The sequence below is a fragment of the Acomys minous genome (genome assembly GCF_964271855.1).
Source record: "Acomys minous genome assembly, chromosome: 14".
Lineage (NCBI taxonomy): Eukaryota > Metazoa > Chordata > Mammalia > Rodentia > Muridae > Acomys > Acomys minous.
The window spans coordinates 33,568,086-33,594,213 of NC_140496.1; the positions used below are offsets into that span (position 1 = coordinate 33,568,086).

General features: G+C 42.6%; 2 pseudogenes across 2 annotated transcripts; both read left to right on the plus strand.

Moving 5' to 3' along the window:
- On the plus strand, nucleotides 1-26,128 carry LOC311583862 (large ribosomal subunit protein eL8-like; annotated as a pseudogene). The gene is made up of 2 exons: nucleotides 1-696; nucleotides 25,976-26,128. The product of its transcript is annotated as a large ribosomal subunit protein eL8-like (transcript).
- LOC311583055 (THO complex subunit 4-like) lies at nucleotides 4,727-5,451 on the plus strand (annotated as a pseudogene). Its single transcript has 2 exons — nucleotides 4,727-4,772; nucleotides 4,900-5,451. The product of its transcript is annotated as a THO complex subunit 4-like (transcript).

The window sequence follows — 26,128 nt, forward strand, 5'->3', positions numbered from 1 at the left end:
GACACAAAAACACAGATGTGCTCCCTCCTCCAGCCCAGCAAGATTCCCAAGGGAAAGAAAGCCAAGGGGAAGAAGGTGGCCCCGGCCCCCGCCGTGGTGAAGAAACAGGAGGCCAAGAAGGTGGTCAACCCTCTGTTTGAAAAGCGGCCCAAGAACTTCGGCATCGGGCAGGACATCCAGCCCAAAAGAGATCTCACTCGCTTCATCAAATGGCCCCGCTACATCAGACTGCAGCGGCAGAGGGCCATCCTCTACAAGCGGCTCAAGGTACCTCCCGCCATTAACCAGTTCACCCAGGCCCTGGACCGGCAGACAGCTACCCAGCTGCTTAAGCTCGCGCACAAGTACAGGCCAGACACAAAGCAGGAGAAGAACATAAGGCTGCTGGCGCGAGCGGAGAAGAAAACCGCTGGGAAAGGGGACGTCCCGACTAAGAGACCACCTGTCCTTCGAGCAGGGGTCAATACAGACACTACCTTGGTGGAGAACAAGAAGGCTCAGCAGGTGGTGATTGCCCATGATGTAGACCCCATTGAGCTGGTGGTCTTCCTGCCTGCCCCATGTTAAAAGATGGGGGTCCCCTACTGCATCATCAAGGGAAAGGCCAGGCTGGGGCGGCTGGTCCACAAGAAGACTTGCACCACTGTTGCCTTCACACAAGTTAACACGGAAGACAAGGGTGCTCTGGCTAAGCTGGTAGAAGCTATCAGGTCAATTATAACGACAGATATTTCAAGATTTCCTTGAGGTTGATAGGTGAATAATATTCCAGTGTGTAAATATACCACAGTTTCTTTATCCATTCTTCAGTTGAGGGACATCTAGGTTGTTTCCAGATTCTGGATATTACAAATAAAACTGCTATCAACATAACTGAGCAAATGTCCTTGTTGTGTGGTTGGAGAATCATTTGGGCATATGCCCAGGAGTCGTATAGATGGGTCTGGAGGTAGCACTATTCCCAATTTTCTGAGAAAAGATAAGATTGATTATCAAAGTAGTTATACAAGTTTGTAATCCCACCAGCATAGGAGGTGTGTTGCCCTTTCTTCACATCCTTGCCAGCATGTGATGTCACTTGAGTTTTTGATCTTAGCCATTGTAAGATGGAATCTCAAAGTTGCTTGATTTGCATTTTCCTGATGACTAGAGACATTGAGCATTTCTTTAACTGTTTCTTGGCCATTCAATATTCCTTTGTTGGGAACTCTCTGTTTAGTTCTGTACCCCAGTTTTAATTGTGTTGTTTGACTTGGTAGTTTTTAATTTCTTAAATTCTTTATATATAATTTGGATATTAGGGGATATTAGCCCTCTGTCAGAAAGAGGTCAGGTTAGTTTTTTGAAGTGATGCTGTTATAAAATGGGTCCATTCTCTATTTTTCAAATGTGTTTAAAAATAATATTGGAATCTTCTTCACAGAAAAAATCTGTGCACTCAGCATTAAAAGTACAATATTTTGAAATTTTTATTTTGGTTATTGGGGCTATATGTAACGCTTGCCAAGACTGCATAAAACCCAGTGCTTGTAACAGAATTTATTAATGTGTCAGGAGAAAAAAAAACCCAGCATGGAAAGTATACAAAGAGTTTGCACCTTCAAGAAATAGTGGATGAGCTTGCAGTGGTGGCACGTGCCTTTAATCTCACCACTTGGGAGGCAGAGGCAGGTGTATTTCTGTGAGTTCAAGGCCAGCCTGGTCTACAGAGCTAGTTCCTGGATAGCCATAGTTGTTACACAGAGAAATTCTGTCTAACACCCCCCCAAAGGGTAGGATAAACAAAACCATTTACAGTAACAAGAAAGAGTTATAAATTGGGATATTGGAAAGTAACCACAAGCTATGAGACACATGGAAAAAGGAATACAGAGGTGAACAAATATTTTCTTCTAAATGTGGACAAAGTGTCTTGTGATATCCCCAGAAGACCAGATGACCATCTGATGGGGGTCTCAGAGGACAGCCTATCAGTGTCTTTCTGGTAAGTCACTCTTGCCTGGGTCATGGGATTCCATCACTATTACACCTGGGAAGGGTCATCTCTCAGTCAAAAGGCCTTTCTTTCTCTGTACTTTGGGAAAGAAAGATGAATAGAAACCAAACTGGCCATAATGTGGGGCTCTGGGTATCATTTTCTGAATCCCAGCAAAATATCAATAGACTAACAAAATGGCAAAATAGGATACCAAAGAGCAAGCCTTTCTTTCTTTCTTTATTAAAATATTTATTTATTTATTATGAACACAGTGTTCTGCCTGCATGTACTCCTGCAGGCCAGAAGAGGGCACCACATCTCATTATAGATGCTTGTGAGTCAGTATGTTATTGCTGGGAACTGAACTCAGGACGTTTGGAAAAGCAGACACTGCTCCTTAACCTCTGAGCCATCTGCCCAACTCCACCTTCCTAGTTTTCGTACCTGGTTGTGAGAAGTCATGATATGGGGTCTTGATACTACTGGTCTATATAGCAAATACCAGGCCAGCCAGGGCCACATAGTAAGACCCTACCTCAACAACCAAAAGTTAAATAAAAATAATGGGCGCACTTGAACAAATCAAAATAAATTCAGTTTATCAGACAGTAGTGTATGCTCAATTTTCTTAACCAATATGTTTTATTAATAACTTAGTGACCAAGCATATGTCACTTATAACCCGACTAACCAAAACAATAGGAAATGAGGATTAATGGACACAATAACAAAACTGTAAGGATATCAGTTCCGAGGAACAATTCTCCTGGCACAATCTGGAAGATTTCTTCTGCTGAATCCTAGAGTAATCAGAACCTGGAACCTCAGCAGGAGCTGGAGCCCCAAAGCCTTCCCTCAAGCAGTTCTCTCTAGGAGCGTCTTGAACTGCAACGATGAACAGCCAAAACTATCCCAAGTCTCCAAAAAGCCCCGCCTCAGTTCTGGGCTCACTTATATATCTCCTCCCAGAGTCTGGTCACAGGATCTTTTTTTTTTTCCGAGACAGGGTCTCTCTGTGTTAGCCTGGGCTGTCCTGGACTCACTTTGTAGACCAGGCTCGCCTCGAACTCACAGCGATCCACCCGCCTCTGCCTCCCGAGTGCTGGGATTAAAGGCGTGGGCCACCACGCCCGGCAACACAGGATCTTTTCAACTGGCAACAATTAAGCTCCCACATGAGGTGGTTGGTCTTCTAGTGGATTAACCTCACCTGTTCTCTCACAAGACCCTTCCAATCCTGCACTTGGGATCCTAAAACACAGGTTTATCTCTCCTTCACTGTAGTATTTTCAAATGAGAAACACAGCTCAAATTTCTAGAAAAAGTGGAAGTTCCCTGTGGTGCTTCCATGTCCTGCAATACTACATATCAGAGAATATTTGGTGTACTAATGAAATAATGGCTGCTGGTATTAATTAGTTATTGATATGATAAAATTAAGTAAACACTGAAAGTCATAGGAATATATACTGATTATGCCCAGTGCTAGAGATGGAAACTACATTCCTGTCCCTTCTAGACAAACACTTTACCACTATCCTACAGCCTTTGCATTGTTTAACCTCATATTTTGAAAATTACAAATATATATGTGCATATATACATATGCCGCTCTGGTTATGAGTATCCATCGTTAAAATTAACAACCTTTGATAGACATTTACATTTCAAATATTACTAGCCACACACTGCGCTCCTGGAGCACAGTGACAAGTCGACACACAAAAGGACCAAGCAGCTGCTCCCATCCTTACCTTCGACTTGGCTTTGCTTCTTTGCTATGATCTTCTTCTCATTTTTGAATGTGCTCAGTGTGACCCTTCTCCAGCTGCTTCGAACTTGCTCTCCAAGGACAATTTCTTTCTGCCAGTCCTCCTTGGAGAGCTAAAGGAATCTCCTTTTGGCCTCTGCTCAGACTCCAGCCAATGCTGGGCTCCTGCCGTGCAGGCCACAGTTGCCTCCAGTCCTGCCTGCTAAATGGAAGGGATGCAGCCTTGGGCTGTCGTTCAAAGGGATGGATGGCAGTTACCTTTCGAATTCGCTCAGCAGTTTCAAAGGGCAGCGGGGGTGTTAATGCTCAGAAGCATCTGCTTCAGCACAGTGGAATTACTGTCTAAGGAGCCTACTCAACATCCTCTGCTTCCCAGGTTTCCAGGCACCTGGGCTCTTTCTAGGCTGCCATTTGGCTCCTGCTGCCCCCTAGCGGCCACAATGATACATTCCCTAGAAACCATGCTCCTGCCCTCCAACCAATCAGTGCTGTTTGTGCTGGGACTCTGGCAGGGAGAGAATGGCTCTTTCTGCCCTAGACTACCTAGGCCAGGTGTGGTCCTGTGGTGGGAGGAGACAGGACTCATGAGCCTAACCCTGGCCTCTGCTCTTGGGTCGTCCTGGAAAATGTCTGCCTTTTGTGGCCAAGCCGAACAGGTCCCTGTCATCCTGAGGTTGATGAAAGCATTTAACTGGGGGACTGTGTACACTGTCAGAAGATGAAGCCATGACCATCCTGAAGGTGAGCATGGAAACAGGCAGATATATGGCTGGAATAGCAGCTGGGAGCTTATATCATGAGACAAAAACAAAGAGACTGAAAGACACACTCACATACACACACACACACACAAACACACACACACACACACAGAGACAGACAGAGACAGAGGCACAGAGAGGTAGAGACAGAGTGACAGAGAGGCAGAGACAGAGAGAGATGTTAGTGACTGTTTTACAAATGTGTGTGTTCGCGGGATGGCCGACGAAATGGACATCATTAATGTGAACCTGAGCCAGCTAGGCAGCAGCTGAGGAGGGACCGGGGTCACAGGGCAGCCACAGTGGCACAGTGCATTCAACCGTGCGGGTGAACCGACGTTGTGGGCCCTTAAAACCTGCCTGCCATCGCTCTTTTTTTGGCGCTGTAGACCTTAGCAGAAACCAGCCTGCACCATACAGCAGACCTAAACAGCTCCCTGACAAGTGGCAGCAGGACCTGTTCCACAGAGGCTTCTGGGGTGGAGCCGGCATGGAGATGGGTGAGAAGCTGCTGGTGTCAAACGTCGGAGTGCCAGACGCTGATATTCAGGAACTCTTTGCTGGATTTGGAACGTTGAAGAGAGCAGCTGTGCACTAAGATCACTCTGGATGAAGTTTAGGGACAGCAGATGAACGGAAGCCCAACGCCCTGAAGGCTATGAGCAGTATAACGGTGTCCCTCCGGATGGCCATCCTATGACATCCAGCTTGTCACATCATAACGTGATACACAGAGAAGTCCTGCACGAAAACATTGACAGAGGTATCATGGCAGGAAACCGTGGACCGGCGGTTTTGGTGGCGGCGGCACCAGGAGAGGAACCCGTGGAGGCAGCCAGGGAAGAGGTAGAGGCATTTGCGGGAACTCAAAGCCACATCTTTCTGCTGAGGAGCTGGATGTACAGCTGGATGCGCAGAAGGCAAGGATGGACACCAGCTAAACAGCTGAGCAAATCCGCATGTGTAACTGGACTCAGGAGCCTTGGCCATGATCTCTAGAGGGAAGGATGGCAACTGCACTATGTGGGCAATGGTGGGTTTGTTTCTCGGTTTTCCCCCTACTCTTTGAAAATAGAGTCTAAAAACTCACGTAAAGGCTTTTCCCTCCCCCTTTTAAAATTCTGAAACAGACCTGTTATGGACTGAGGTATTTCTGAGGTAAGTTTTACTGATTGCAGTTGGGGAGAAGGTGTCACTTTCACTTTTGCCATAATAAAATAGAAATGTGTGCAAAAAAATAAAAAATAAAATGTCGGTGTTTGTTGTGCTTTCTCTATTTAACTGGCTAGCATGCAAATAACTGAGTCTGGCCTACTATATTTGTGTAGTAAGCTTGACTGCACAAGAACTGAGCAGTGTTAATCTTCTCCTGACACTCTTTGCTAATCTGGCTTCCTCCCAGTGTGAATCCCCAGACACTTGCACTGTATGGATGTCTCTGCTCCAGCTGCTCATTTCTCATGGAGGCTGCTGGACCTCTGCTGTGGATGAATCCTCTAAGTCCTCTCTCTTCCTTCTCCTTCCCGAGCTGCCAGGAAGTCCATTCCTATCCCCTGCTCGGCTTAGTGATTGGCTGTTAAGCAGTTTTAATGGTATTAGGAGAGGACAATTGGGGAACAAAGTTTAGACAGCCTGAAGACAGTACATTCTCAGAACAAAGATTGCACCTAGCTTTGGGGGAGGGAAGCAGAGAAATAAACATTTGAATCTTTACACAGTACACAGTGACATAATGTCTATGAGAGAAAGAGAAGGTGGTGTCCAATTTTAAGTGAGGATATACCATGTGTGTCTCTATGGATCTGGGTTAACTCACTCAGTATGAACATTTCTAGTTCCACCCATTTGCCCACAAATTTCAGGATTTCCTTGTTTTTAATAGCTGAGTAGTATTCCATAGTGTAAATGTGCCAAGTTTCTTTATCCATTCTTCCACAGAGTGACATCCAGGTTGACAATCCAAATAAGGCAGCTATGAACATGATTGAGCTATGGCATCCATCTTAAGGAAAAAAGACACCTAGTTAAAAGAAAACTGATTGTATCATAATGCTAATTTTTAGTTCTTATAAAAGTTGTTGTTTGCTCACATTGTTTGCTCTCTACCAGATAGACGAAAATGCTGCCTTGAGTACACATGAGGTAATTAATGTTCCTTTTTTTTTTTTTTTTTGGTTTTGGTTTTTCGAGACAGGGTCTTTCTGTGTAGCCTTGGCTGTCCTGGACCTGCTTTGTAGAGCAAGCTGGCCTCGAACTCACAGTGATCCGCCTGCCTCTGCCTCCCGGGTGCTGGGATTAAAGGCGTGCACCACCACGCCCGGCTCTACTTAATGTTTCTTATATTCTCTCCTAATAACCATTTTAACGTTAATATTGTTAAATGTGTTGACAAAACAGGACACATTGGTGGTACATCTCCTACTCTTGGTCTTGTAGTAAGGAGGCTGACCCATGAGAATCAAGAGGTCAAATGGAGCCTTGACTAATAACTGACATGCAAACCAGGCTGGATAACAAACAACATCTCAAGGGAATTGTGAAAATATGAAAACTAAAACCAGGACAACTACCCACCACCTTTTCACAGACACCACTACAGGAAAAGTATGATCACAACCTGACTTATACATAAATGAACAATGGACCACTTAGATGATGGGATCCCATTCTATACACTGTGGCAGGAGAATACCTGTCACCACGGGACAGTGCAGTGCAAACAGAAGATGAACAGAAGGCACAGGAAGCATGTAAGGATGTCCTAATAAAGTCTGTAAATGGATTTGCCACGTGATATCTAAAGTCTTTCTCAAAGCATTCATACAAATAGGGTTTTTCTCATATATGAGTTCTTTCCTACTGCCTGACATCAAAGGTGTTAAAATACTTCAGAGCTAGGGACATGGCTGAGCAAGTTCATTCCCAGGACCAAGGTGAGTTTTTTATAACTTCCTGTAACTCCTGCTACAAGCAGATTAAAAGGATTAATCCTCTTGGAAACCAGCACACAGGTACACACATGCTCAGTCTCTCTCTCTCTCTCTCTCTCTCTCTCTCTCTCTCTCTCTCTCTCTCTCTCTCTCTGTCTCCTTCTCTGTCTCTCTCCCCCTCTCTCTAACACACACATACACTCACATGCACACTGACATAATTAAATTAAAACAAGTAGTAAAGCAAATATTTTTACCCATGAATGTTTTTCTCATTCGTTCCTGTAACTCAAGTGTTGAGGCACCTAAAGGCTTGCTTACCTACAGAATTTTCCTCTATCATAAACTGGTTCATGGAACAGACAGCAAGCATGTAGGCTTGAAGCCAGAGAAATCAATCCTTCTCAGTTGGTGGTATCATTTGGGAAGACTTAGGAAATGCTGCCCTACTGGAGGAAATACATCACTTGACATGCTCAGCTTTCTCAGTTCCCACTCTCTGCTTCATGCTGCAGGTGGAAGGTGTGAGCTCTGAGCTTCCTGTTTGGACACCTGATGTGTCACACTTGTTGCATGCTGCTTTCACAATGATCCCATATCCCACGAACCATACGCCAAATTCAACTTATAAATTAACCTTACAAGGCAACTTATAAGTTACTTTAGTCATTATGTTTGGTCACAGCAACAGAAAAGGCACTAATACACAACATAAAGTTTTACACCTGGATGCGTTATTTTAGGTAATTGAAGGGAACTGTGAAAGCTAAGTGAGTTACCTTATTGTTAAATTCACCGGGCTCTGTCCATAGGAGTTTGTAGCCCAAAGATGACAGAGAGGGGCATCATGGTGTCAGAATAGGTTGTTGATGCATGTCCCATTCTTTTCTCCAAAATTAATATTCTATGTAACTCAATGGAAGTCTGTACGCTGAAGATCTTACCAAATACTTTCTAGTCATAGACTCCTGACAGTAGGAATCTTTTCAGGTCCTCAAAAACACTGTGATATGCAAAGGCTTTAACACACTGATTACACACTAAAGGTTTTGTGTTTGTTTCTGCTTTTGGTTTCTCGACACAGGGTTTCTATGTGTAGCCTTGGCTATCGGAGACTCATTTTGTAGTCCAGAGTGGCCTCAAATTCACAATGACCTACCTGATTCTGCCTCCCAAGTGCTGGGATTAAAGGTGTGAGCACACGAAAGACTTTACTATTGTGTACAGAAACCATGATGTGCAAAATATTATCACACCGACTACAATTATGGGTTTTCTTTGCAGCACGGCCTCTTCTCAATATTGCCAAGACTACTGCTACATGCAAAGACTTTACCACATCGCTTATTCCTATGCACACAGCTCCACTACATGTTCTTTCTGCATTAGTAGGAAGGGTGCTGTGAAAAGGCTTTACCGCATTGATTACATTTGTAAGGTTTCTCCCCAATGTATGTTCTTTTATTTATTTGAAGACGACAGTGGTTTACAAATGTTGGCAACAAGGAAGGGAAAGCCTGTCTCAAGTATTGCTTTTTTAGCCGGGCGTGGTGGCCCACGCCTTTAATCCCAGCACTCAGGAGGCAGAGGCAGGTGGATTGCTGTGAGGTCAAGGCCAGCCTGGTCTACAAAGTGAGTCCAGGACAGCCAAGGCTACACAGAGAAACCCTGTCTCACAAAAACCAAAGAAAAAAGTATTGCTTTTTTGTTGTCAGCCTATGTCTTCCCTTGTGTTATTATTGCTGCAAAGAAACATGACCAAAAGGCAAGTTGTAAGAAAAGTTTATTCAGGGTACACTTCCAGATTGTATTCTATCACTGGGGCAAGTAGGCATGGAAGTCAAGCAGGGCTGGAAACTGGAGGTAGGAGCTGATGCAGAGGACATGGGGGAAAGCTGCTTAGTGTCTTGCTCTCCTTGGCTTGCTCAGTCAGCCTTCTTTGAGAAGCCAGGACCACCAGGCCAAAGGAGACAACACACACAATGGACCTTCTCCCATGGATCACTAACAGAGAAAATGCCTTACAGCTGGATCTCATGGAGGCATTTTCTCAACTGAGGTTCTCCACGCCTGATGACTCTAGCTTGTGACAAGTTGAAACACAAAACCAACCAACACAGCCTCCATTTAATCCTAGGTTGAAACGAAGCTCAAGTTCCCAGGTCCTAGGAGAGCTGTGGACTTCACAATAGCTGACCAGATTCCATTAGTCATCTTTGTGCCTCAGTGCGGTACAAAGCGGCTCTGTAGAGGATAGGTCCTTGGGAATGGGAGGTCTTGAAGCATTGGTGAACAGAGATAGGCAAGTAACAAACAGCAACTCAAAATTGAGTGTATTTTGCAGCTAAGTAGTCTCAGTTGTTAAACATACATCTCAAAAGCAGGGGGGCTTGTGGTTACCTTTTGCCACAGAGCAGGTTCAAGGCAGTCAGTGAGCAATCAGGCACACACAGTTCAGGTGCAGAATGCAATGTTGTTGTGTTGTCATCTTTGAACTACAACTTTGAATGAAACAATACAAGGTACAGAACACACAGCAAAGACATCATCGCTTCTACGTTCCTGGCTTGGGATCAATATGTATGTGTTCCCTTTGTCCAGGGTCAACGTTCTACGCCTAACAAAACCTGTGCCTAGCACCTGTGTGCCAAGACAGTTTTTTCCTTTTCTTTAGTTCCATCATCTCACATCTGAGCATCATTATTTGGAATTTTTGAAATCCACTCTTTCTTTGTAAGCCATAATATAACTTACCAACTAATGATTAATTTCTACTTACGCCTCTTTCAATAAGAGGAAGTGAAGCAGAACTACTCTGGACCTGGGCAGAACCTGGCTGCAATCCCAAGTCAGGGTCGGGTCGTCTCAAAGTAACGCTCCTGATAAAATGACCAGATTTGGGAGTGCAATAGAGGTAATAAGAAAGAATAGATTCCAGCACAATGAGGGAAAAGAACTTCAGGTTTTCTCCTGGCAGAAACATAAGCGCCAGTCCAGGACTCTCTCACCTTTTGAGGGGTCGTGGCCTCAGGCCTGTGTAGTATTTGTAATACAGACTCCACTGGAGGGAGGAGTAATGACTCTTCCTAACCAGAGCTTCTCTTTCTCATCTTTTATTCCTCAAGACATAATGCCTCTTGTTAATCACACACACACACACACACACACACACACACACACACACACACACACTAAATAAATAAAAATTAAAAAAACAAAATGGGCATGATTGTTTAGACTGTAAACCCTACATTTGTTTTCAGTTGACATAGATCACCTGCATAAGGAAAGCCCCTATCCCTAAATCCTGATGGGTGGCAAAATGTAGCTGTAACTTGCCTCAGATGATTATGGTTTTCAAGTTTAAAAGCTCTCTAACATTCTGGCTCTGGGGCAGAGGTCTGTGTGTTGTAGTTCAGCTCCCATGTATGTTCAGTGGCCCTGATCAATCAGTAGTGCCTTGATTACTATACACTCTTGTGTGTTACATTGACTTGGGGGTGTGAGTTGTGTTGGATCTCAGTAGACCCCATAACACAAAGCACTTACCTCATTCTTTCCATTCACAGAACTTCTCTCCAGTACAACTTCTTTCATGATGATGAGCACTATAGAAATGTACAGTGGCATCACCATGTAAATACTTTCATTAGGTTGTTTTTCCTTATGAATTCTTTCATGATGGAATGTACAAAAGCTTCATCATATTCATTGCACTCATCATGTTTCTCTCCTGTATGAATTCATTCATGGTTTTTTTTTTTTCAAGACAGGGTCTCTCTGTGTTAGCTTGGGCTGTCCTGGACTCACTTTGTAGACCAGGCTGGCCTCGAACTCACAGCGATCAACCCGCCTCTGCCTCCCGAGTGCTGGGATTAAAGGCGTGCGTCACCATGCCCGGCCTACTTCATGTTTTTGAAGATGCCTGGACATGCAAAGGCTTTACCACATTGGTTACATTCATAGGGTTTCTCTCCAGTGTGCGCTCTTTTATGTATTCTGAGACTACTGTGACATGCAAAGGGTTTACCACATTGATAGGCGTTTTCACAAGTATGTATTCTTTTATGCCTTTGAAAATGACAGCGATATGCACACTTGTGACCACATTGGATATTTTCACTGGGTTTCTCTCTGGTATGAGTTATTTTATATATTTGGAGACTATTTTTTTTTTACTACACAGAACCTAAATTTGAAAATAAATTAAACATATAAATGTACATTAAAGCTAATGGCAAAGCAATTTGGGAGCTTAAGGCAAGATTTAATCTAAATGAATTTAGAAAAGTGATGAAAAGATGTAATTTTAGATATAGATTATACAAAGTATGAAATGCACCAATAACTTAAAAGAGTTTTCAAAGCCTACACTACTGGGGAAAAGAGGCTTATGCTCTTAATGCCAGCATTAAGACAGACAGAATCAGTGCAGAGCTAATGAACAACTCACTATTTACAGAAGGATGGCAACAACATTCACACCATGTGATCTTGCTGACTGCCAGATAGAAAGCCTTTGGCTAGAAGCAACAGAGAAAATGTAGCAACATGTTACTTTTAAAAATAAAGGGTGGCCGGGTGTGGTGGGGCATGCCTTTAATCCCAGCACTCCGGAGGCAGAGGCAGGCAGATCGCTGTGAGTTCAAGGCCAGCCTAGTCTACAAAGTGAGTCCAGGACAGTCAAGGCTTCACAGAGAAACCCTGTCTCGAAAAACCAAAAACCAAAAACCAAAATAAAATAAAATAAAGGGTCACTTTAATAAGGTAATTCCACCAGAGGAAATAAGGCCCTGGGTGTAGACATCTGAGCTGTCCAACACCAAATATCAACCATTCCATTCAAAGTACTAAATATACAAGATCAGCATGGTCTTTTTAACACATTATTGTTTATAATAGTTCAAACACAATCCTTACCATGCACAACTTCAAATATAACAAATATTTTTATTGTGAAACACAGGGTATTTGCTTATGAATTACAATATCTATATACAATGAAAGACATACCTACAGAATCAAGTATCTTAATATGCTTCTTAAATGCAGTGACCTTATTCAGACTTTTCTGAATTGACCACATCAGTTTTCAAAATATATTTGGAAACTATTATGATGTGGAAAGTCATTACGATATTGGATATGTTCACAAGATTTTCTTCCAGTGTGTGTTCCCTCATGAAGATCATTGTGACATAAAAAGGCTTTACCACATTGCTAACATTCATAGGGTTCTCCTCCAGTGTGTGTTCCTTCATGAGTCTGAAATAACTGTACTGTGCAAAGGTTTTACCACATTGCTGACATTCACAAGGTTTCTCTGCAGGGTGTGTTCTTATGTAACTTCAAAGATAATAGTGCTGTGCAAAGGCTTTACCACATTGCTTATATTAATATGATTTCTCTCCACTGTGTGTTCTTTTATGTATTTGGAGGTTACTATGATATGCAAAGGCTTTACCACATTGCTTACATTCATAGGGTTTCTCTCCACTATGTGTTCTTTCGTGATTTTTAAGACGACTGTGTTGGGCAAAGGCTTTACTACATTCCTTACATTCATAGGGTTTCTCTCCAGTATGTGTTCTTTCATGAATTTGAAGATAACTACGCTGTGCAAAGGCTTTATCACATTGCTTACATTCATAGAGTTTCTCTCCAGTGTGTGTTCTTTTATGTATTTGGAGATTACTGTGACATGTAAAGGCTTTACCACATTGCTTACATTCATAGGGTTTCTCTCCACTGTGGGTTCTTTTATGTACTTGGAGATTACTGTAATGTGCAAAGGCTTTACCACATTGCTTACATTCATAGGGTTTCTCTCCAGTATGTGTTCTTTCATGATTTTTAAGATGACTGTTTTGCACAAAGGCTTTACTACATTGCTTACATTCATAGGGTTTCTCTCCAGTATGTGTTCTTTCATGATTTTTTAGATAACTGTACTGTGCAAAGGCTTTACCACACTGCTTACATTCATAGGGTTTCTCCCCACTGTGTGTTCTTTTATGTGTTTGGAGATTACTCTGCTGTGTAAAGGCTTTACCACATTGCTTACATTCATAGGGTTTCTCTCCACTGTGTGTTTTTTTATGTGTTTGGAGATTACTGTGCTGTAGAAAGGCTTTACCACATTGCTTACATTCATAGAGTTTCTCTCCAGCATCAACTCTTTCAAGTCTTTCAGGATGACGGTGATATGCAAAGGCTTTATCACATACAGGATATTCGAACGGTTTCTCTCTTGTTTGATTTCTCTCCTTCCTGCAAAGATAATTGGCACATGTGAAAATTTATCACTTTCAGTACACTTATGAATCATTTTATCTTTTTGAATTAATTTTACAATTTGGTCTAATGATAAAAAAAGTATCAGATCTTCTCACTTTGTTTCCATTTATGGTGCTCCCCTTCTTTGGAAGTTGTTTTGAGACTCTGAAGACCTCTGTGATGTTCAGAGCATTTATTACATGGTTTACATTTGTAGCATCCTTTTTCTATAGGTTTTCATGTACTTAAAGAAAACAAGAACTCAGAGCTTTACAACATTGATTCCATTCATAAAATTCCCTTTGACTTACAACATTGATTCCATTCATAAAATTCATTGGATGGTTCTAATGAAGTTGGAAAACCAGTGAACTGAAAACTTGTATCACATTCAGAAAGTCTACTCAAAAGTGGGGACTACAACATAGCTTCTGTTTGTTCTGGGACACAGAGGTATGGTGCTTCTTTTAATACCGCTTTGCTCACATGGCCTGTATCCATTGTGACATAAGATATAGCTATTAAAAGAAGAATAACAAGTGAAAGGGCTCCATATTGCAGTCACACACTTAGATGCTTGTTCCTCATAGACAGGTGGTGTAAGGATTAAGGTTTCTCCACAACAACCTTCTTGACTCTCACAAACTGTACCCTCACTAAACTGCTTTACTATGGACTATGTGCTTATTAGAAAGTTTTGAACATATATTTATCACTTATCCCATAGGTGTACTTTCTGTGCACATTGAGATACATGCTACACATATAACATGATATGACAGTAAGGGAGCCAGGTGTGGTGGCACACACGTTTAATCCCAGCACTTGGGAGGCAGAGGCAGGCAGAGTGCTGTGAGTTCCAGGCTAGCTTGGTCTACAAAGTGAGTCTCGGATAGTCAAGGTTACATAAAGGAACCCTGTCTTGAAACACCAAAAAAAAAAAAAAAGCCCTTCATGGACATAGTTTTGTGAGATTGTATTCATCCCCAATACACATAAAGCAGTGCTTTCTTTTAAAATATGCAGGACATGTTACATTTTCTTGGGATGCATATTCATATCAGCTTGCACATGAGAATTACCTTTCATATCTTCTTGATCTTTGACACTGTTCTTCAATAGTGTGGTCTTCCCAATTGTATCCTAAAACATAGTACCAGAAAATATATGATATATCTTTGGAAATTAGGTCAAACTTACGATACTCCCTTCAGTGAATCTGACAACCATGCCTGACTTAATCACCTCATCCCTCCTCAGCTTCAATTCAAATTACAAAACAGCATCAATAGCAAAGAAACAGGTGCCTTGGATTTTAAAAATTGAAAACAAAAAATTTTGTCACAGTCTTACCTATAGTGGTGAGATTCCAATAGGTCTCCAGCATCACATCTTTGTAGAGATTCTTCTGGGAAGGATCCAGCAAAGCCCACTCTTCCCGAGTGAAGTTCACATGCACATCATCCAAGTTCACTGCACCCTAAAATGTCCCATACATGTGTACGACAGGAAGCATGATAGTGACAACACTGGAAGTGTATAATTCTCTGACATAGAATTCATATAATTCTGGGCTTCTTCCACTTATTTCCTGACACAGAAGTTCTACTGTACTCAGCAGGTCACGTTAGGTGACTTAGGTCACCTAGGAAAGTGAATAAGATTCTTCTGTATCATTTCTGAACTCTTTGAATAGGATATAGCCTTTCAAGAGAAATGAAAATTAACAGATAAGGAAACAGAGAGAAAAGACAGAGAGAGAGAGAAAGAGAGAGAGAGAGAGAGAGAGAGAGAGAGAGAGAGAGAGAGAGAGAAAGATAAGAAACATCAACAGTACTGAGCCCTCATCAGAGAAACTGTATGAACTATTACTAAAGACTAAAAACAAAACAAAAGAAAAGAAAAAAGGACAAGCTGGTTGTACTGGCTCATCCCTTTAATAAGAGTATTCAAGAGGCAGAGGCAGGTGCACCTCATTGAGTTGGATGACAGACTGGTCTATGCCATGAGTTCAGGGACACACAGAGGTAGTTATTAAGACCTGACTCCTACATAAATCAAGGAATGAAACAGAAAGACTCCAGAGGACTTTACTGAAGTTCCTACAAAGAATTACACACTCACTCTAGTTCTGTATTCATCTGACAGATTCCTGAAGTGCCCAGCTTAAACTGTAACACTGATAAGATCATACTAACAGCAAATGCATGTTACACAAGAACAGATTTTTGGGAACCAGGCAAAGAAACTAATTCTCAGTACTCTCATTTTTTGTTTTCAGACTCTACCCATAAGGTTGAGGGGCCTAGAGCATCTCCATGCTGCCCCCATTCTGTTGGAAACCCCCTACTGTAAATTCCTCCTAGTTTCAAGAATAAATGTTTCTTGACCCAAACACTTAAGAAAAAAATTGCTGCATTGTGAATACAGCCTTCAAGAGAAAGCTCACCTCCGTTCCCATGTGTTCCCTCCCTACTATAGCTTCTGCCTACATCCTGATCAAGCCTGGTACTCAAGGACAACTTCTCCATCTTGTTGGCAGGGCCAATCAGGTTCATGTTCCCAGGTCCAGAAGGCCACTCCTATCCTGATTGATGGAAACTTCCTGGCTCAACCCCTGAATCAAAATATGATTGGACAATGTTCTGGTTCCCCTTCCTCCACCTTTTTCCCCATCCTTTAAAAATATTGTACAGTCTCTGTTCAAGGATGCAGTTCAGATCCCAATGTGGCCGCATCCCTGTGGCCAGAAAATAAAGGTTTCATTTTCAGTTGTTCTACCTATAGTGAGTTTTTTTTTGCTTCCACCTCAAACAGAACAAGAAAAAATATTAGCAATATAAATGTTGATTTCCTTTTTGCTTTTTTTTGTTTCCCTTTTTTTTTTCTGAGACAGGTATTTTCTGTGTAGCCTTCACTGTTCAGTTCTTCCTTCCTTAGACCAGGCTGGCCTCAAACACATAGCAATCCACCTGCCTCTGCATCCTTGAGGGATGGTATTAAAGGTGTGCTCCACCACGCCTGGGTGCAAGGGTTGGTATTAAATGAATTACATGGGCAGGAGAGATGTCTCTGCAGTTCAGAGATCTTGATGATCTTGCAAATAATTAGGTTCAATGGCCATACTTACATGGCTGCTCACAACTACCCATTATTCCAAGTTCATGAGTTCTGAGGCCACCTACTGACTACTGTGAAGTCCAGGCACACATGGGGTGCACTGTAAACATGTTTTGGTTTTGATCACAAGTGTGGGATGAGAAACTGTCTTGTGTGAGGGTGTTTGGTGTTTTTCTATTACAAAAAGAACTGCCTCATGCGGGGAAATGTTCTTTGCCAATTGAAAAACATCCTGTATGAACTATGGGAGAGTAAATATAGTCCAAATACGAAAGATCAATCCCTTTTGCATCGCTTTATATTGCCTGGCTACTCAGAATTGCTCCTGCCTTGAGATGCTCTTCAACAGAAACGCTTCTGAGAAGTCTGCCAGGATTCCGCTGTTGTCACTGCAGTCACATTTGCTGAACTTTGGGTTTGCTATTTAATAGGTCAGCTGAATCCTGATAGCTAAGAGTGGAACCTACCTCCAAGGAACTGAGTGTAAGAAGGTGACCTCCATAGTCCCTATCAGCCCTTTTCTCTCCTAATGTGAGGTGCTGGGTTGAAAAGGTGAGAGAGGCATTAATGAGCCCCAAATAAAGTAGGATTTTTTAAAAATTATTTATTTTCTATTATGAATACATTGTTCTACCTGCAAGTACACTTGCAAGACAGAAGAGGGCATTACAGATGGTTGTGAGCCACCATGTTGTTGCTGGAAATTGAACATGGGATGTTTGGAAGAGCATGTGGTGCTCTTAACCATGGCTCCATCATCCCTCCAGCCCTAAAGCAGGTTTTAAAAAGATCAAAGCCTACTGTGCATATTCATGCCCATAGGCAAAGACTCATATTCAGTCAAAAAAATTCAAGACAAACACAAAAGGTAGGAAAAATGCCACACACCTGCAATCTAACAATTCAGAAGGCTCAGCGAGTATTAATGTCAGGAATACACGCTATCCTGAGAAAGAGAATATATAGAATCTGCCAAATTTCAATATCCAAGATGTGGATGAAGGTCAGCACAACAGCATGTGCTTGACAAGTACAAGACCCTACGTTCCAGGCACATCAGCCACTAATATACATGAAAAGAAACCAAAAGCCAGCAAAGTTGGCCCATATCTAATCCCAGCACTCTGGAGAGTCACATGGACCTCTAAGCTGGAGGTCAGCTTGGTCTACATAATTACTTTGAGAACAGCCAGAGCTAAACAGTTTGTCTTCAAAAACAAAAACAATAAAACTAACCTTAGAACTACATTCAGCTAGCAAAATAGCTTAGCACTGAAGAGCACTTGCATCCACTGTATCTCATGTCATTTAGCAAGACTCTACAATGGTGAGGGCTTGAGCAGGGTACTGAGTGATCAGTTTCAACCACAGCACAGTAAACACAAAGACAGGAAGTAGGTTGAGTCTACAGACACTCAAGTCACATCCTGAAAGCCACAAATCACAAACAAGTGTTCAAAGACATCATCCTTTCTGGGAGTGTTTGTGTTTTTATTCCATCTGACTCTTGTCGCCTTAGGCTCATGGTCATCCCATGATGAAAATGCATTTAGTCAACTTCAATTATCTGAATAGTCTGCAACAAAGTCTCTTCTGACTCTCAAGACAATCTCTTGATGGCCACATCTTCTCAATTCAGAAAACAAGCTACTACTTTCTAATCTTCACTGGCAAAGGATAGCCCTTCCCATTCCAAAGAGAGGAATGTGTGTTGAGTGAGGGAAGATAGGACCAAGGCAAGAAACCATGATAGAAGGCAAAGAATAAATCTTCTAGCTCCGTCTCAGTTACACAGGGCTTCAGTCTCAAAGGGTTTAGATGTCCCCATCCCTGAAACTTGTCATACATCTCTCAGATTGGTTACTTCCACTCCCTACATGCATCTCTCCATGGCTGACTTCTCATAGCTCAGTTAACTCAACATCTTGTGGTCTCCAAATACAACCCAGGCTTTTTTATCCTAAGCCTTCAAGCAATGAATTCTCACAGTCTCCTCACTGGGGCTATGACTCTGGAAATAGAGAGCAGGAATAGTGCTGAACTGAAACCACAGAGGAAGAAGCTTCTTCCTTCCAGGAACAGTATAGCATGGGTGGGTGGTGCTGTCAATTGCGCTTCTATATTGGGATGGATCATACCTTGTTTGGACCACAGTTAAAGCAGGTGTTATATGAAGTTGCTTCCTGGGACTAGAAATAACTTGGTCTACCCTTCCCTTAATTCAAGACTTAAGAGGATCAAGTGTCACCCTTAGGGCATCTTCTTAGGTTTCCAACCAGAGCAAGGCCCTGCCCTGGAATGGTGACCACCTCCTTGAAAGTTCCTGCCTCGGTTTCAGCATTGGTCTGCATCTGATACTACCTACTGTTGTTCTATTTCTACAAACCACAGACCCTGTGTTTATTTCTACACCATTTGTTACTTTTTTACATTGTAGTCCTTAATGAGCCACTAGTAAAAATCATCCAAGGATCAATAGTACACTTAGGAAATCAGCCCATTATTTAAAAATTCTGCCTTACTCACTTTCTCAGGGCAGGAGAAGATTAACAAAGATTTTGGACCCAAATATCACACAAATGACTACTAGCTGAAGAATTATGGCGTCTATTTTCTACTGAAATCCTCTGGCCTGGACTTCCTCTGTCTGCATTGCTCTCAACACTCCTGATCGTCCACGTCCTACAAGAACAGCTGATTAAACTCTGTATACACATTTCTATGACGTTTCCCATCTCAAGTCCTAATGTTTTCCATATTCGGCCAAAAGAGACCATCACCAGGTTCTGTCCGGCAACAGCATCACTATTTGTGTACCACTTTTTAAAAAGTAACTTGCTACTCTGCTGCTGTGATTGAATCTTCTAACATAAAGAAACTCAGGTGGCAAACAAGTTTTTTGGATGGTTCTGTCCAATCACAGCCCATTGTTTCGGGAGCTTAGGATACAAACTCATGCAAAAAGAAATAAAGTAAATAACTATGGGCAAACATGGCGTCCTAGCTTTCTCTCTTGCTTGGCCACTGTCACATGCCCAGCCAGCTCCCTTATCCAGCCCACGCCCACTTGCTTAGAGACATTGCCATTCTCATTGGAAGAGCCTTGCCACATCAAGGCTCTTCCTAGTTGTCCTCCTAGTTATAGGGTGTGGAGCCCCACTGATGGCTGAGCCGTGTCTGCAGGTTCGTCTTGGCTGTAAAGATGTTGGCAGATGCAGTTGTTTGGGCTGCCAGTGGAACCCGCCCCAAGCTGGAGATTAGGTAGGATGTGTAGCCTGTTTGCTTTGAGATTAACAACTGGAGAAGGGGAGGCACAGAAGCTGGACTGACGAAGAAAAAACAGGACTTTGATTCTGCTGCCAAAAGTCCTTCACTGGGGGACTGGAGAGATGGCTCAGAGGTTGAGAGCACTGACTGCTCTTCCCGAGGTCCTGAGTTCAATTCCCAGTCACCACATCGTGGCTCTCAACCATCTATAATGTGATCTGATGCCCTCTTCTGGCCTGTAGGTGTACATGCAGGCAGAACACTGTATATGGAATAAATAAATAAATCTAAAAAAACAAAGTCCTTCACTGGACAAGTAGAAGTGTCACCTCATGGCTGCACATGCTTTGATTTAGCTGTCTGTAGCCAGGGCTCAGACTCTTACTTTGTCCCTCTGCTCATGCCTCAGTCTTCATATTCTTCTTGGAAGTTCTTTGGTCTTGTTCCAAAGAAAAGTTACTCACTGTCAGGCCCTGTCAAGAGCCCACAGTGTTTACTGTATGGCGTATTGTTTGCACATTAGGTGATCTCTCTCAAAGGCTGTGTTTACCTTTGCCTTTCTGTGTCCCAGCTAGGCACACAACAGGGCCTTAATCAATGTTTACTCAATGAACCAAGACTGCATGATCCCTTCTACTATTTTTTTCATATCGTAAAAAAAGGCTATTCCTGAGTCTTAAACAATTGTATTGATTAATCAATACAATTGTTGACATACAGAGCAACCAGACAGTCCGGTAGGGGCACGCCATCAACTGATGACTGTAGACACTGAAATGCTGAGAAATGAAGCTAATAAGGACACAAAGCAATAATATATCAGAAAGTGTTTAAAAACCTCAAAAAATTTGTTAACCATAGCAATCAATTTTACTACCAATCCAGCAAACACTGATTACTGCAAAAACTAGCAAATACAGATGTGCCACGAAAAGAGGAAAGGGGAGGCTCTGAGATCAAGAAAAGAAAACTAAAACTGTTTCTCCACAGAAATTCTTCAAACCAACAAAAACTCAAGGAACTCATAACATAATATAGTAAATCTTCAGAAGACAAAGATAGGTGAAGGTGCAAAGGAACATTGATTCCCCAGATGCAATTGTGAGGCTTCCTCCCTCTGTTTGTTAACCTAGGCCAACTATGTTTCCTGAGTCTTACTGCTGAATAAGCTCACCGAAGACACCACATTAAGAGCAGTCAGACTCCATTTTGTGACAAGCAGCTACACTTCCTTGTTAGCACACAGACCTCTACCCTGGTCCTGGGAGAATTCCCTGGACAGGGTCAGGCTCACCAATAACTACTGATCACGAATAATGTTCCTACTCTAGGAAAAGGGTTGTGCCTTCAGTGCAGGGAGAATTCTCTGTATCGGGTCAGGTTGACCACAAACTATGTTTATGTTCAGCATACTCTGAGACCTTGTTAATCCACAGATATTCCCTGGCCCCCACTCCCCAAGACCAACCCCAGGAACTGCATAGAGGAGATAAGAGAGGTAGATCTGTAGCAGGGAGAATTGAGCAGGCAGTTTGCTTAAGGGAAACCAAGCGTTGATTGAACAACTAGCTAGAGGAACTAGTTGTTGAGATGGTGAGGAACGGAGGAAAAGGAAATACTCAGGCATAAGCGGTAGAAGCTGAAGGTCTTGAAGCCCAGGAGAACTTTTCTTCTGCCTCTCTATCTTTCTCCGTCTCTGTCTCCTTTGCTGTCTGTCTGACTTCTCTCTCCTTGCTTGCTTCCTTGCTTTGTGTCCTGCTAACTAACTTCTTTCTTGCTGTTACCCATCTACCCATCCCTCTTGCCATTCCCTATCTATCCCCCTCTCTTGCTGTTCCCCATCTCACTCTACCTTGCTCTCTCATGTCTCTTACTTGCTTGCCCTCTCCTTGGGCCAACCCCAGATTTTATTGAAATGACGTTCAATTATTATGCTGTTACAGATTACATGATGATTTTTTCCTATCATTAACAATCACTAGGGCAATCAAAAATCAAAAGAGTAACAAGGAAATATAAAAGATCTGCAACCTACAACAAAACATTTAACAAAAATCAATCAATTTTCAAGCAATGGGCAGAATGACCTCATCTTTATTTTTTAAACAATACACAGGAAAGTTTAATCATACATTTCCCCAGGCTACAGCCAATGTGTTTATAAGGTGCTCAGAGGATCATCATACCTTGAGCTAAATATTATTGAAAGAAAAACTTGACCTACTTCCAGTCTCAGACCAACAGCTGTGCTATCCAAGCTAGGATAACTGCCAAGGGATCCTCTGTTGTAAAATATCTGTAAAGCATGATGATCCAAACCCCCTTCTAGGGCTCTCAAAACATATTCTAACAAATTTTTCTACAGGTGACAGTATCTAGCCAGGTACTGTTATGTCAAGGTCTTAACATTCTTTCCTGCAGGTTCTGCTTGGCTGCTCACAGTCAGAGTAAAAATCTCTATCATTGTCTCAAGACTTTGGCAAGATGCCCTTTCAGCATTCTCTGTGGGAAAGTTTTCCCTGTATGAAATTTCTAAGGGAAAAAACAGTTTTAGGAGAAACAGCAGATTTCTAAACAGTTTTACACTTGGACCATGCATAATATTCAGGGACAGTAGTTATCAGCCAGAGATCCTTGGAATTTTGTTAATCCAAGCCTCAACAGCTGTTCTAGATGTCTAGAGATCATGTTGGATTGTCAGAGGCCTCTGGAATTTTACCAAGCAAATCCTCTATGACCTGTCCTCCTGTCTGCGACACCCAGCTACATATGCAGCTGTCCCTGGCCACAAGCTGGCCAGGACCAATCAAAGATCAGTTAGAAATGCTTTGTCTAGTTACTAAAAGGATCTGGAGTCAGAGCCTACCACCCTGTTCCCTGACAACCCCCTGACTGAGCTGATTGTGGTAAATAATTGATCCCTAAGAACATGATGGCTCACTATGAAGACATTGTGTATGGGACTCGGTGGGATGCCTCCAAACCTTCACCATTCTCTGGTACCTGAGACCCAGTCACTACTCAGGGTTGGCCCTAGAGACGCTTCTTCCTCTCTTCCTGTCATCACCACAGACCATCCCCATCTGCCCTTCTCCTCCTACCTCATCTCTTTGCCTGAGCCACTAACTATGGGCACACACACCCTGCTCAACCACAAGCCCTGATGGACAGATGACCAGGTAGCCTGCCCAAAGAGAGCCCACTATGTGTTTCTGTACACCCAATTCTCACACACTGTATAGAATACCTGAGAAAGCTTCCTCCCCACTTTCCATGTCTCCTGTGGAGAAAACAGACCATACCAACTGCCTCATATCTGAGTCAAGCCCCTATATGGGCAGACACATTCCTGATCAACCACATTCCATGCCTGCCCAAAGCCTAGGTAGGCTGTCAACAGATCTACTACCTTATCTTCTCAGCCCAGACCTTGATTTTCACAATTACCCCAAGCACTGGACTGGACACCAGAGGCACCTTCCTCTAGCCCATCCCAGCCACACCTCCTGTGGATCCCTAAAGCCATCTCTCCCTGAACTCCTTTTGCCCAGCCTCTAAGAACAACAAACATTCTCCATGAACACAGCAGCCAAGCAGGATAGTAAAAAAATCCAATACTCAGCCAAGACACTCTCAGACTACCCAGGGAGCAAACAGAAACCCGGAAACAATACTCCCACCTCTACAAGACAAACCCAGAAATCAACACCTACACCAATAATCATGTCAAACCTAGATACCTAGATAGCACCACAGGAGCATAATCAATAACAGTCAGGAGCTGTGTCTCCAACAAGCACAAGCTATCATGGCACAGCAGGTCCTGAATATCCCAACATGGCTGAAGGCACCAGAAAAAGACCTTCATAGAGATCTTTAAAGGAAATGAATACATCCCTTAAAGAGATCCAGGAAAATACAAACAACTGGAGAAACCCAATAAACCCCTTAAATAAAACTAAGATACACTAAACAATGCTTGAATGAAAACATAAAACAGTGAAAATCTAAAAATGGAAATAGAAACAATAAAGAAAGCTGAAAATGGGGGAATCCTGGAAATGAAAGTCTTAGGACTACAAGGAAGGACAGTGGCAGGATTCCCTCTCAGATTGTGTATGAAAGAGAAATCTCAGGCACTGATGATACAATAGAAGAAAATGGAGACATTAGTTTAAAAAAAATGATACAACCTAAATTTCCAGGCAAAAAAAATCTGGGGAATCTGGGATCTTATGAGGAAACCAAAACTATGACTAACTGCAATAGAAAAAGGAGAAAATTACCACCTCAGAGGCCCAGAAAATAGTTTCAACAAATGTATAAAAAGAAAATTTTCCTAACTTAAAGAAGATGTCTATCAAGGTACAAGAAGCATGCAAGCTGGGAGGTGGTGACGAACGCCTTTAATCTCAGCACTCAGGAGGCAGAGGCAGGCGAATCGCTGTGAGTTCGAGGCCAGCCTGGTCTACAAAGTGAGACCAGGACAGCCAAGGCTACACAGAGAAACCCTATCTTGAAAAACAAACAAACAAACAAACAAAAGAAGCATGCAAAATAACAAAATAGATTGGTCCAGGAAAGAAATACCCTATGCCACATAATAATAAAAACACTAGATATGAGAAAGAATATGAAAAGCTGCAACAAAATATAAAACACAACAACCAAGTAAAATATACAGGCTGACTTCTTAGAATTGTATCTGTCTCTCAATGCAGACTCTAAAAGCAGAAGGGCTTGGACACATGTGCTGCAACCAGGATTACTATACAAGAAAAGTTTCAATCACCATAAATGGATAAAATAAGATATTCTCTGATAAAGTCAATTTTTAACAATATTTATCTACAAACATAGCCTGACACAACGTGGTAGAAGGAAAAATCAAACTCAATGAAGTTAACAATGCCCATGAACACACTGGACATAAATAACCTCACATTAGCAAGACCAAAAGAACAGAAGGTGTACATACATGCCATACACTTGTGACATACACACACACATATATATACACACTAACACACCACAACCAGCAACAACAACAAAACACCAGGAATTAATAATCATTTTTCATTCATATCTGTCAATATCACGACCTCAACTTACCAATAAAAAGACTCCGGTTTCCAGAATGGATGCTAAAACAGAATCCATCCTTCTACTGCCTACAACAAATACAGTTCAACAGCAAGGACAGACATCGCCTCAAGGCAAAGGGCGGCAAAAAGAGACTCTGAGCAAATGGACCTAAGAATCAAGCTGCTATGGCCACTTTAATATCTAAAAAATACACTTCAAACAAAAAGTCATCGAGAGATGGGAAGGACACTACGTATTCTTTTGGGACATCCAGCCCAAAAGAGATCTCACTCGCTTCATCAAATGGCCCCGCTACATCAGACTGCAGCGGCAGAGGGCCATCCTCTACAAGCGGCTCAAGGTACCTCCCGCCATTAACCAGTTCACCCAGGCCCTGGACCGGCAGACAGCTGCCCAGCTGCTTAAGCTCGCGCACAAGTACAGGCCAGACACAAAGCAGGAGAAGAACATAAGGCTGCTGGCGCGAGCGGAGAAGAAAACCGCTGGGAAAGAGGACGTCCCGACTAAGAGACCACCTGTCCTTCGAGCAGGGGTCAATACAGTCATTACCTTGGTGGAGAACAAGAAGGCTCAGCTGGTGGTGATTGCCCATGACGTATTCCCCATTGAGCTGGTCGTCTTCCTGCCTGCCCTATGTCGAAAGATGGGGGTCCCCTACTGCATCATCAAGAGAAAGGCCAGGCTGGGGCGGCTGGTCCACAGGAAGACTTGCACCACTGTTGCCTTCACACAAGTTAACTCAGAAGACAAGGGTGCTCTGGCTAAGCTGGTGGAAGCTATCAGGACCAATTATAACGACAGATATGATGAGATCCGTCGCCACTGGGGAGGCAACGTCCTGGCTCCTAAATCTGTGGCTCGAATTGCCAAACTGGAAAAGGCAAAGGCTAAAGAGCTCGCCACTAAGCTGGGCTAAATG